Source organism: Penaeus vannamei, chromosome 3 (assembly GCF_042767895.1).
Source record: "Penaeus vannamei isolate JL-2024 chromosome 3, ASM4276789v1, whole genome shotgun sequence".
NCBI classification, from domain to species: Eukaryota; Metazoa; Arthropoda; class Malacostraca; order Decapoda; family Penaeidae; genus Penaeus; species Penaeus vannamei.
In genome coordinates, this window is record NC_091551.1 from 11,074,090 (window position 1) to 11,084,808 (window position 10,719).

Here is a 10,719-nt window from a genome sequence, read left to right on the forward strand (position 1 = left end):
GTAATTATAATGATGATTATAATGGCGATGATAATAACAGTTATAACAATATCAATGACAATGAAAATATAAAAATGTAATCAAATGGAATATATAATAATAATATAAAATAATACAACTTATTAAAGAACATCCGTGTAAAAATTTCGTCTTTATGTAACGGTTAGCACGACGATCTCTGAAATCGTAGACCCGGGTTCGATTCCCGGCGGACACTAGCTAGAAATAACTAATTTCTTTTCGTTTTTTTTTTTAATAAATAACAATATAGATGATAATGATGATAACATTGATAGCAATATTGATGGTAATGATAATAATACAGAAAATAAAATGAAAAGACCCGGGTTCGATTCCCGGCGGATACTAGCTGGAAATGACTAATTTTATTTTCGTTTTTTTTTTTTTAATAAATAACAATATAAATGATAATGATGATAACATTGATAGCAATATTGATGGTAATGATAATAATACAGAAAATAAAATGAAAAGACCCGGGTTCGATTCCCGAAGGAGAATATGTCAACCATTTTTTTTCTTTTTTTCGTTTTTTTTCTCTCACATGTAGACAAGGCTCCAATAAGCAGCAATAATAATAAATTATATGGTAATGATAATAGTAATAACGATATTAATGATGATGAAAATAGAAATAACGATAATAATAAAAGTAGAAATAATGATTATAAAAAGAAAGATGATTACGGCAACAATAATAGTAAGAACAACAATAATGATAATGAAAATAATAATAACAACAGCAATAATTCTGATAATGATAATGCTAACAAAAATCAGTAATGCTCATATGGATAAAAAAAAAGAAATAATGATCATAATAGTAATGATAATACTGATAACAATAGTAATGATAACAATAGCAATGATACTAATTATCAGAATAATAATAATAATGAAAATGACAATAACAATAGTAAGAAGGACAACAATATTGATGATAATGATAAAAATCAAGAATATTGATAATAACGACGACAATAACAATGATATCTATTTTAATAATATTATCTATTTTTTATGTGTTTATTTATTTTAATAATATTATCTATTTTTTATGTTTATTTATTTATTATTATTATTATTATTATTATTATTATTATTATTATTATTATTATTATTATTATTATTATTATTATTATTATATATTATTGCAAGAGCTGACGGAAAAGGATCAACTTTGTTAGCTTTCAATGGAAAATGTCTGTCGCATTAATGAGGAAAGTCAAAAGCCTAATATTCCTCTTTTGTTAACAGGACAGCTTTCTCTGCCTCGGGGCATTAAAACGAACACACAAGCATAAACTGCGGTGGCATTAATAGGGGAAGAAGAACCGCATTGCACTGCAGGAGAACAGCTATTATTAAAAAAATAATAATTCCCTTCTTCTGTAACATGTTTTATTTCGGTCTTAACTGACTTCCGGTGTTCGTTAATCATCCTTGGAAAAAAGATGTTTTGAATGATTTCCTCTCTTAAGTCGAGGTTTTGCACATGCGGCTAGGAAGGACATAGTTCTTATCCGTCATTTTAACATAGATATAAGATATAAATATATATATATATATAAGATATAGATATATATAGATAAAAGCAATCATGTTCGGTTCGATCCCGAGCGAAAACATCAAGCAATATTATAATCTCTTTCATTTCTACGCATCTACCATTCTCTCTCCTACTTTCTTTTTCTCTCTTTCGGTAATCCTCATCTATCTCTCTATCTCACTTATTTTCGGTATCTGAATATACATTTGAATATACGTATATTTTACAAAGAAATATCTTTCTTTGACGTCCTGCACTTAAATAGAAAAAATATATATATTAGCAGCATGAGTTGCACATAGCCCACACGAACACACACAAGTACAAACACATACATAAAACTACACAATAGGGAAAAAACTGATTGCAACCCGGCGGGCGTCTCTTTTTGTGCCCGGGGCTCTTCATGTCTTTCAGCCCCGGGCGAGGTTGCAACCAGAGGGAGCACTTTTGGCTCCCTTTTGCAGATTCGAACTCGCGATCGCGGGTTTCGAATCTGGCGCCCTTACCCACTCGGCCACGGTGACGAGGGGCAGAAGGAATGGGTTGGGAGAGAGTTTTATCCAACATTTGTGTGTTCATTTGTGTGCATGTGTACGTGCGTGTGTGTGTGCGTGGTGTGAGTGAGTGTGTGAGTGAGTGAGTGTGTGTGCGAGTGAGTGAGTGAGTGAGTGTGTGTGTGTGTGTGTGTGTGTGTAGCTCGTCAGCTACCTTTAGTGTCAACGTTGACACTATCGAGGTCAACAGCATTTCGAAAATAAAATTTCGTGTCCATCTTTAAAAAGCGTTGTCATTCACACGCAAGGGAAAGGGTTAAAATTGTGCAGTATTAGATCCAAGACTTCATTTCTTGCATGATCTCTCACCTCCTTTTCTGTTCCTGTCTCTGCCTCGTGCGAGTGTGTGCCGTTGGGTGTCTTACTCTGCAGAAGATAATTAATGAAAACCAAAACAATATTTTTCACATGCAAAATTTTCAAGAAGCGATTCTATATTTTGTCATTTTCCTCTTTACACATAAAAAACTGGAGATGACCCCCCCCCCCCTTTTTTTTTTGTTCTTCTCATGTTCTTTTCGTTCACATATAGAGAAGGCTCCAATAGGTGAAAATAATGGCGGTTATCTTAATGATGATAATAATAGTAATAATAATTTCAATGATAATGAAAATTAAGACAATGGTCATATTGCTAAAAGTAGAAATAAAAACAGACACAGTAATGATAAAGATAATATTGATAATGATAATTGTAACAATAATGAATATACTAATGATAATAATGATGATAACCACAACAACAGCAATAACAGTTATAATGAGGATAATGATAATAACAATAATGAAAAAGATAAAAACAACAACAGACGTGATAATGATAATGATTACAAAAACAATAATATTAATGAAAATTATTAATAATGCTAATAATAGGAATAAGAATGATAAGAACAGTAATGATAATAATGGAAATAATACTAATAATAATGATAGTAATAATAATAACAATAATAGTATTGGATAATAAGAGCAATTATGATAATAATAAAAAATAACATTATGAATAATCATAACAACAATAGTAACAATGATAACAGTACTGATAATGATAATAATAACAAAAATCATAATAATGATAATAACAACATAATTACCGTCATTTATATCTTCTTTTCTTGTTCTTTTCCGCCATATCAAGACAAGGCTCCAAAAGGGAATTATAATGATTATAATCGTGATGATAATAAGTTATAACAATGTCAATGACAATGAAAATCTAAAAATGTAATCAAATCAAATATAAAATAATATGAAATAATACAACTCATTAAAGAACATCAGTGTAAGAAAGTTTCGTTATGTAACGGTTAGCACGACGGTCTCAGAAACCGTAGACCCGGGTTCGATTCCCGGCGGATACCAGTTGGAAATGACTAATTTCTTTTCGTTTTTTTTTTTTTTTTAATAAATAACAATATAGATGATAATGATGATAACATTGATAGCAATATTGATGGTAATGATAATAATACAGAAAATAAAATGAAAAGACCCGGGTTCGATTCCCGGCGGATACTAGCTGGAAATGACTAATTTTATTTTCGTTTTTTTTTTTATAAATAACAATATAAATGATAATGATGATAACATTGATAGCAATATTGATGGTAATGATAATAATACAGAAAATGAAATGAAAAGACCCGGGTTCGATTCCCGGCGGATACTTGCTGGAAAATGACTAATTTCTTTTCGTATTTTTTTCAATGAATAACAATATAAATGATAATGATGATAACATTGATAGCAATATTGATGGTAATGATAATAATACAGAAAATAAAATGAAAAGACCCGGGTTCGATTCCCGAAGGAGAATATGTAAACCATTTTTTTCTTTTATTCGTTTTTTTCCTCTCACATGTAGACAAGGCTCCAATAAGCAGCAATAATAATAAATTATATGGTAATGATAATAGTAATAACGATATTAATGATGATGAAAATAGAAATAACGATAATAGTAAAAGTAGAAATAATGATTATAAAAAGAAAGATGATTACGGCAACAATAATAGTAAGAACAACAATAATGATAATAAAAATAATAACAACAGCAATAATACTGATAATCATAATGCTAACAAAAATCAATAATGCCCATATGGATAAAAAAAAATAATAATAATAATGATCATAATAGTAATAATAATAATGATAACAATAGTAATGATAACAATAGCAAGGATACTAATTATCAGAATGATAATAATAATAATGAAAATGACAATAACAATAGTAAGAAGGACAACAATATTGATGATAATGATAAAAATCAAGAATATTGATAATAACGACGACAATAACAATGATATCTATTTTGATAATATTATCTATTTTTTATGTTTATTTATTTTAATAATGTTATATATTTTTTTTATTATCATTATCATTATCATTATCATTATCATTATCATTATCATTATCATTATCATTATCATTATCATTATCATTATCATTATCATTATCATTATCAATCATTATCATTATCATTATCATTATCATTATCATTATCATTATCATTATCATTATCATTATCATTATCATTATCATTATCATTATTATTATTATCATTATTATTATCATTATTATTATCATTATTATTATTATTATTATTGCAAGAGCTGACGGAAAAGGATCAACTTTGTTAGTCTTCAATGGAAAATGTCTGTCGCATTAATGAGGAAAGTCAAAAGCCTAATATTCCTTTCTTGTTAACAGGACAGCTTTCTCTGCCTCGGAGCATTAAAACGAACACACAGGCATAAACTGCGGTGGCATTAATAGGGGACGAAGAACCGCATTGCACTGCAGGAGAACCGCTATTATTTAAAAAAATAATTCCCTTCTTCTGTAACATGCGTTTTATTTCGGTCTTAACTGACTTCCGGTGTTCGTTAATCATCCATGGAAAAAAAAAGATGTTTTGAATGATTTCCTCTCTTAACTCGACTGCTGTCTTGCACAACAATTCTCGCAAAATAAGCTATTCTGCTGAAAGCTGAACGATACAGATTGAGGACGTTTTTGACAGAAAAAATGGTAGTGTTTTTGTTGACCAATCATGAGTTGCACCTGACCCACACGCACGCACATAAATACAAACAAATACAAACAAACAAACACACACACAAACAAAACGCAAGGTAAAACATTCCAACCGGTGCGGCTTCTTTTATTATTATTATTAATATCATTATCATCATTTATATTATTGTTCTTTTATTTGTACTTTCTATACTTTAACTTATACTTTCGAATTTGTTTACGTAATTTTTAGCCCAGTTTTTTGTATTTGTTATGTTTTCACAATTTGTCTTTCTTTCGCATGTTTATCGCATTTTCTGCTCTCCTTTTTTTTATTTATTTATTTATTTATTTTTTGTTATTAATATTGTGACGTTTCTCTTCATTTTCTTATCCGAATTTTTATCGCATTTTTGACACATTTTCTACTTTCACTTTTTGTCATTTTCACACCTTACTTTTTTCTTAGTTATTGTTTTGTTCCTCATCTATACTCTTTATGTTTCTTTGCCTTTTTCCTTTACCTTTCTTGTTCGATTTTACTTCACACAAATTCATAGACATATTTACACATACATGAATGGAGATAAAGTTTCAGGGACATATTTCTGTACACGTGCAATTACATTTGAATATACGTATATTTTACAAAGAAATATATCTTCCTTTGACGTCCTGCACTGAAATAGGAAAAAAAAATTATTAGCAGCATGAGTTGCACATAGCCCACACGAACACACACAAGTACAAACACATACATAAAACTAAACAATAGGGAAAAACTGATTGCAACCCGGCGGGCGTCTCTTTTTGTGCCCGGGACTCTTCATGTCTTTCAGCCCCGGGCGAGGTTGCAACCAGAGGGAGCACTTTTGGCTCCCTTTTGCAGATTCGAACTCGCGATCGCGGGTTTCGAATCTGGCGCCCTTACCCTCTCGGCCACGGTGACGAGGGGCAACAGGAATGGGTTGGGAGAGGCTTTTATGCAACATTTGTGTGTTCATTTGTGTGCATGTGTACGTGCGTGTGTGTGTGTGTATCCGTGTGTGCGCCCACATGTTACTGATCATGGTTATATGACAATAACGATGGTGATGATAAAACTGATCCACTCGGCCACGGTGGCGAGGGGCAAGAGGAATGTTCGGGGAGAGGTCTCTGTGTACCTTGTGTGGTGTGTGTGTGCGTGCGTGTGTGTGTAGCTCGTCAGCTACCTTTAATGTCAACGTTGGCACTATCGAGGTGAACAGCATTTTGAAAATAAAAGCGGTCATTCACACGCAACGGAAAGAGTTAAAGTAGTGCAGTATTAGATCCAAGACTGCATTTCTTGCATGATCTCTCACCTCCCTTTCTGTTCCTGTCTCTGCCTCGTGTGAGTATATGTGCCGTAGTGTGTCTTGTTCTGTAAGAGAAAATTAATGAAAACCAATGCGCTATTTTTCACATATTGCAAATTTATAAGAAGCGATTATGTATTTGTCATTTTCCTCTTTATATTTATAAAACTTAGAAGCGCTTTGACAGGAAATCGTGCTTTGTAAACTCCTTAAGGGATTTCTAAGGAGGATTATCTTGACCATCTTTCCTGTTTGCAGACCAGGTTTTTTTTCGTATCAGTATAATGCGAAAAGACAAAGGAAGTAAAACGAAAAAACGTGAAAGTAGTGACGTAGTAATGGCAGGCGATACTTTGTTTTATTCTAACATCTTTCTTGATAGCATGTCATTATTTCTCTCTTTCTCGCTGACAAATTCTCTCTCTTGCTATCTCTCTCTTTCTTTCTCTCTCTCTCTCTCTCTCCCTCTCTCTTTCCCCCCTCTCTCTCTTTATCCATCTCTCTCTCTCTCTCTCTCTCTCTCTCTCTCTCTCTCTCTTTCTCCATCTCTCTCTCTCTCTCTCTCTCTCTCTCTCTCTCTTTCTCCATCTCTCCCTCTTTCTCTCAAACAAATTGCAAAAGGAACAACGCAGGGAAGATCACGAAAACACACGACTATTCACGTGTTTTCATGGTCTTTCCTACGTCATTCATTTAGCTCTTTCTCACCCCCCCCTCTCACTCCCCCACCTTTCCCACCTGTTTCCTAGTTACCAAAAGTCTTCTCCTTCCCGTTCTCATCGCCTTCCATCCCCTTTCCCTTCAACCAACCTTACCTGATCCGATGTCAGTCCAAAAGGCTATCATGTAAGTTGCGTAAATAAAGGATTATACTTATCTAATTACAAAGTGTGAATGCAATATTTCTTTTTGTGTGTGTGTGTGTGTGTGTGTACGCTACCTGTTTTTGTTTTTTATTTTTCTTAATCTCATTTCGCGGACAAATAGATTGTTTAATCAATAAACCAAAGCTACTTTTAAACTAACCTTTAAAATAACCGTTAAAAATGCCATACAATGTGACCTAGTGTTTAGTTAGATTGATATAATGAGAGAGAGAGAGAGAGAGAGAGAGAGAGAGAGAGAGAGAGAGAGAGAGAGAGAGAGAGAGAGAGAGAGAGAGAGAGAAAGAGGAGAGAGGAGAGAGAGAGAGAGACGTCTTTCTATATGAATGCAAACTAAGATGAAAAAGATACTAAGATGTTTAGAATTTGCCTCCCTCGGGGATCGAACCCGAGCCTGTCGCGTAGGAGGCGACTGTGCTTTCCACTCCACCACGGAGGCTTACGGTGACATACGAGAGAAATTTGAATTCATTTTGGGATTAGCTTCAGGCAGTGTCACATTGGCCCCTATGTGTGTTTGTGTTTGTGAGTGTGTGTGTGTGTGTGTGTGTGTGTGCGCGCGCGCGCGCGCGTGTGTGTGTGTGTGTGTGTGTGTGCGTGTGTGTGTGTGTGAATGGCCCAAAATACACGCACTCTATCTTTCTCCATATGTCTTTCTTTCCTTCTCTATACCTATCTACCTCTGCTTAGATATCTATTTATCTTTGTTCGTATATTAATCTCTCTGTCTCAGTCTTCCTCCATTTATCTATCCTTTTCATCAATCTATCTGGTGCATAGAAAAATAGATAGATTAATTGATAGATGCTTCTATATATAGACGGGAAGACAGATAGATAGATAAACATAGATAGATAAACATATATAGACAGATAGATAGATGAAAAGGTAGATAGTTAAATAGATAGATAGATAAACATATTTATATACAGAAAGAGAGAGAGATAGATCGAATAATAGATAGATATATAGATTGGTAGGCAGACAGCAAGACAGACAGATATATAGATGAATAGATAGAGAGAGAGAGATATTAGATGGATAGATATGTGTTTGCAGCCGCGACCCGGTTTACTTTCAGAAGAGAAAGGCATAGACGTGAGAGAAAGACAGAAACGGAGAAAAAGAAAGACGCGAAGGATAAAGACGAAAATGGCAATAACGCCAATAATTCTGGTAAGAGCGATCAGAAGAAATGAGGCAAATAAACATAATGATAATAAAGATCAGTAATAGCCCTTGTAAAATGGGAATAGGGGTAAATGTGACTCTATCAACAACAGCAATTGTGATGACAGCATTGGCGATGAGTTGTGAGAAGCATTATCTTTGCGTTCATTTGAAAAAGCTATCTTTATCTATTGCAGGTTCATGATAGGAAATGATGGCTATAATGAACAATTGTTAAATGGCTACTGTTGTGTTAACTATTTACTTGTATAAAAATCTGTCTCTTCCTCGCTCTCTCCATCTCTATCTATCCATCCATCTATTACACGAATGATGAAAAAGGCGAGGTTTGTACACAGATCGCCGGATATGTCGATGGAAATCAGATTTGGCTTTAAATACTTTTGCAATGCAAGTTTATCATCATTAGCATTAGTATTTTTGTTCTCTTTCTGCGACTCCGGCGACAGCAATGCGGTTTCTTATTTTGTTCAAATGCAGTTGTTTCGGAAACATTTTTCTTGGTCACATAAGTTCATGAACAAGCCTGCAGCAACAAGCATGTCTGCAGCATGTCTCGTTCGGCTAAGGCCAAGGGAACTAATCCTGAATGCGACTTCTTATCCGAACAGAAAAACGCAGAAAGTATGTCTAAGATAAAGAGAGTGTGCGAGAGAATCTATCAATGTAATATTTCTATCTTGTTGCCTTGCTTGTTTCCATCCACCTTCTCTGAGGGCATTTCTCAGGAAATTTCTCAGTATTTTCTTATTCATATTCTTAATGCTATTTATGCTTCCCTGTCTCTCTTTTTCTCTTCTCATCGCCCTTCTCTCTCTCTCTGATAATGATATTAGTATTAATGATGATGATAATATAGATATTATTATTATTATTATTATTATTATTATTACTAATAATAATAATCTTAGTAGTAGTAGTAATAATAATAATAATAACAATAATAATAATGATACTATTACTAGTACTACTACTGATAATAATAATAACAATGCAAAAAGAAGAGAGAAAATATGAGAACATATATATGATTCAAATGAATCTAATCCACAAAAAAATCCTTCATAATAGGAGACGTGTCTTCAACATGTCTGATGACATCAATGCGATTTCTTTTGTTCAAATGCAATTGTTACGGAAACATTTTTCTTGATCGCCAAAGCCAATGAACGAGCGAGGATTCGGACAAGGCTTGTTCATCTGCTTCATTTACTTGATTCATAAGGAAGTCATGATTGAGAAACGACGGTCTCCGAATCCGTAGACCCGGGTTCGATCCCCGGCGGAGAAGATGACCCCCCCCCCCTTTTTTTGTTCTTTTCATGTTCTTTTCGTTCACATATAGAGAAGGCTCCAATAGGTGACAATAATGGTGGTTATTTTAATGATGATAATAATAGTAATAATAATATCAATGGTAATGAAAATTAAGATAATGATAAAGTAATGATAAAGATAATATTGATAATGATAATTGTAACAATAATGAATATACTAATGATAATAATGATGATAACCACAACAACAGCAATAATAGTTATAATGATGATAATGACAATAACAATAATGAAAATGATAAAAACAACAACAGACGTGATAATGATAATGATGACAAAAACAATAATATTAATGAAAATTATTAATAATGCTAATGACAGGAATATGAATGATAAGAACAGTAATGATAATAATGGAAATAATACTAATAATAATGATAGTAAAAATAATAACAATAATAGTATTGGATAATAAGAGCAATTATAATAATAATAAAGAATAACATTATGAATAATCATAACAGCAATAATAACAATGATAACAACAGTACTGATAATGATAATGATAACAAAAATCATAATAATGATCATAATAACAAAAATCATAATGATCATAATAACAACATAATTACCGTCATTTTTTTCCTTTCTTGTTCTTTTCCGTCATATCAAGACAAGGCTCCAATAGGTAATTATAATGATGATTATAATGGTGATGATAATAACAGTTATAACAATATCAATGACAATGAAAATCTAAAAATGTAATCAAATGAAATATAAAATAATATAAGATAATACAACTCATTAAAAGAACACCAGTGTAAGAAATTCGCCCTTATGTAACGGTTAGCACGACGGTCTCTGAAA

The 10,719-nt window shown here is 32.6% G+C and overlaps 1 non-coding gene across 1 annotated transcript; it reads right to left on the reverse strand.

Annotated features, from left to right (window-relative positions):
* Positions 1-7,748: 7,748 nt before the first annotated feature.
* Positions 7,749-7,820, reverse strand: TRNAR-CCU (transfer RNA arginine (anticodon CCU)). The gene has a single exon. It is a non-coding gene; the product is annotated as a tRNA-Arg (tRNA).
* Positions 7,821-10,719: the final 2,899 nt, after the last annotated feature.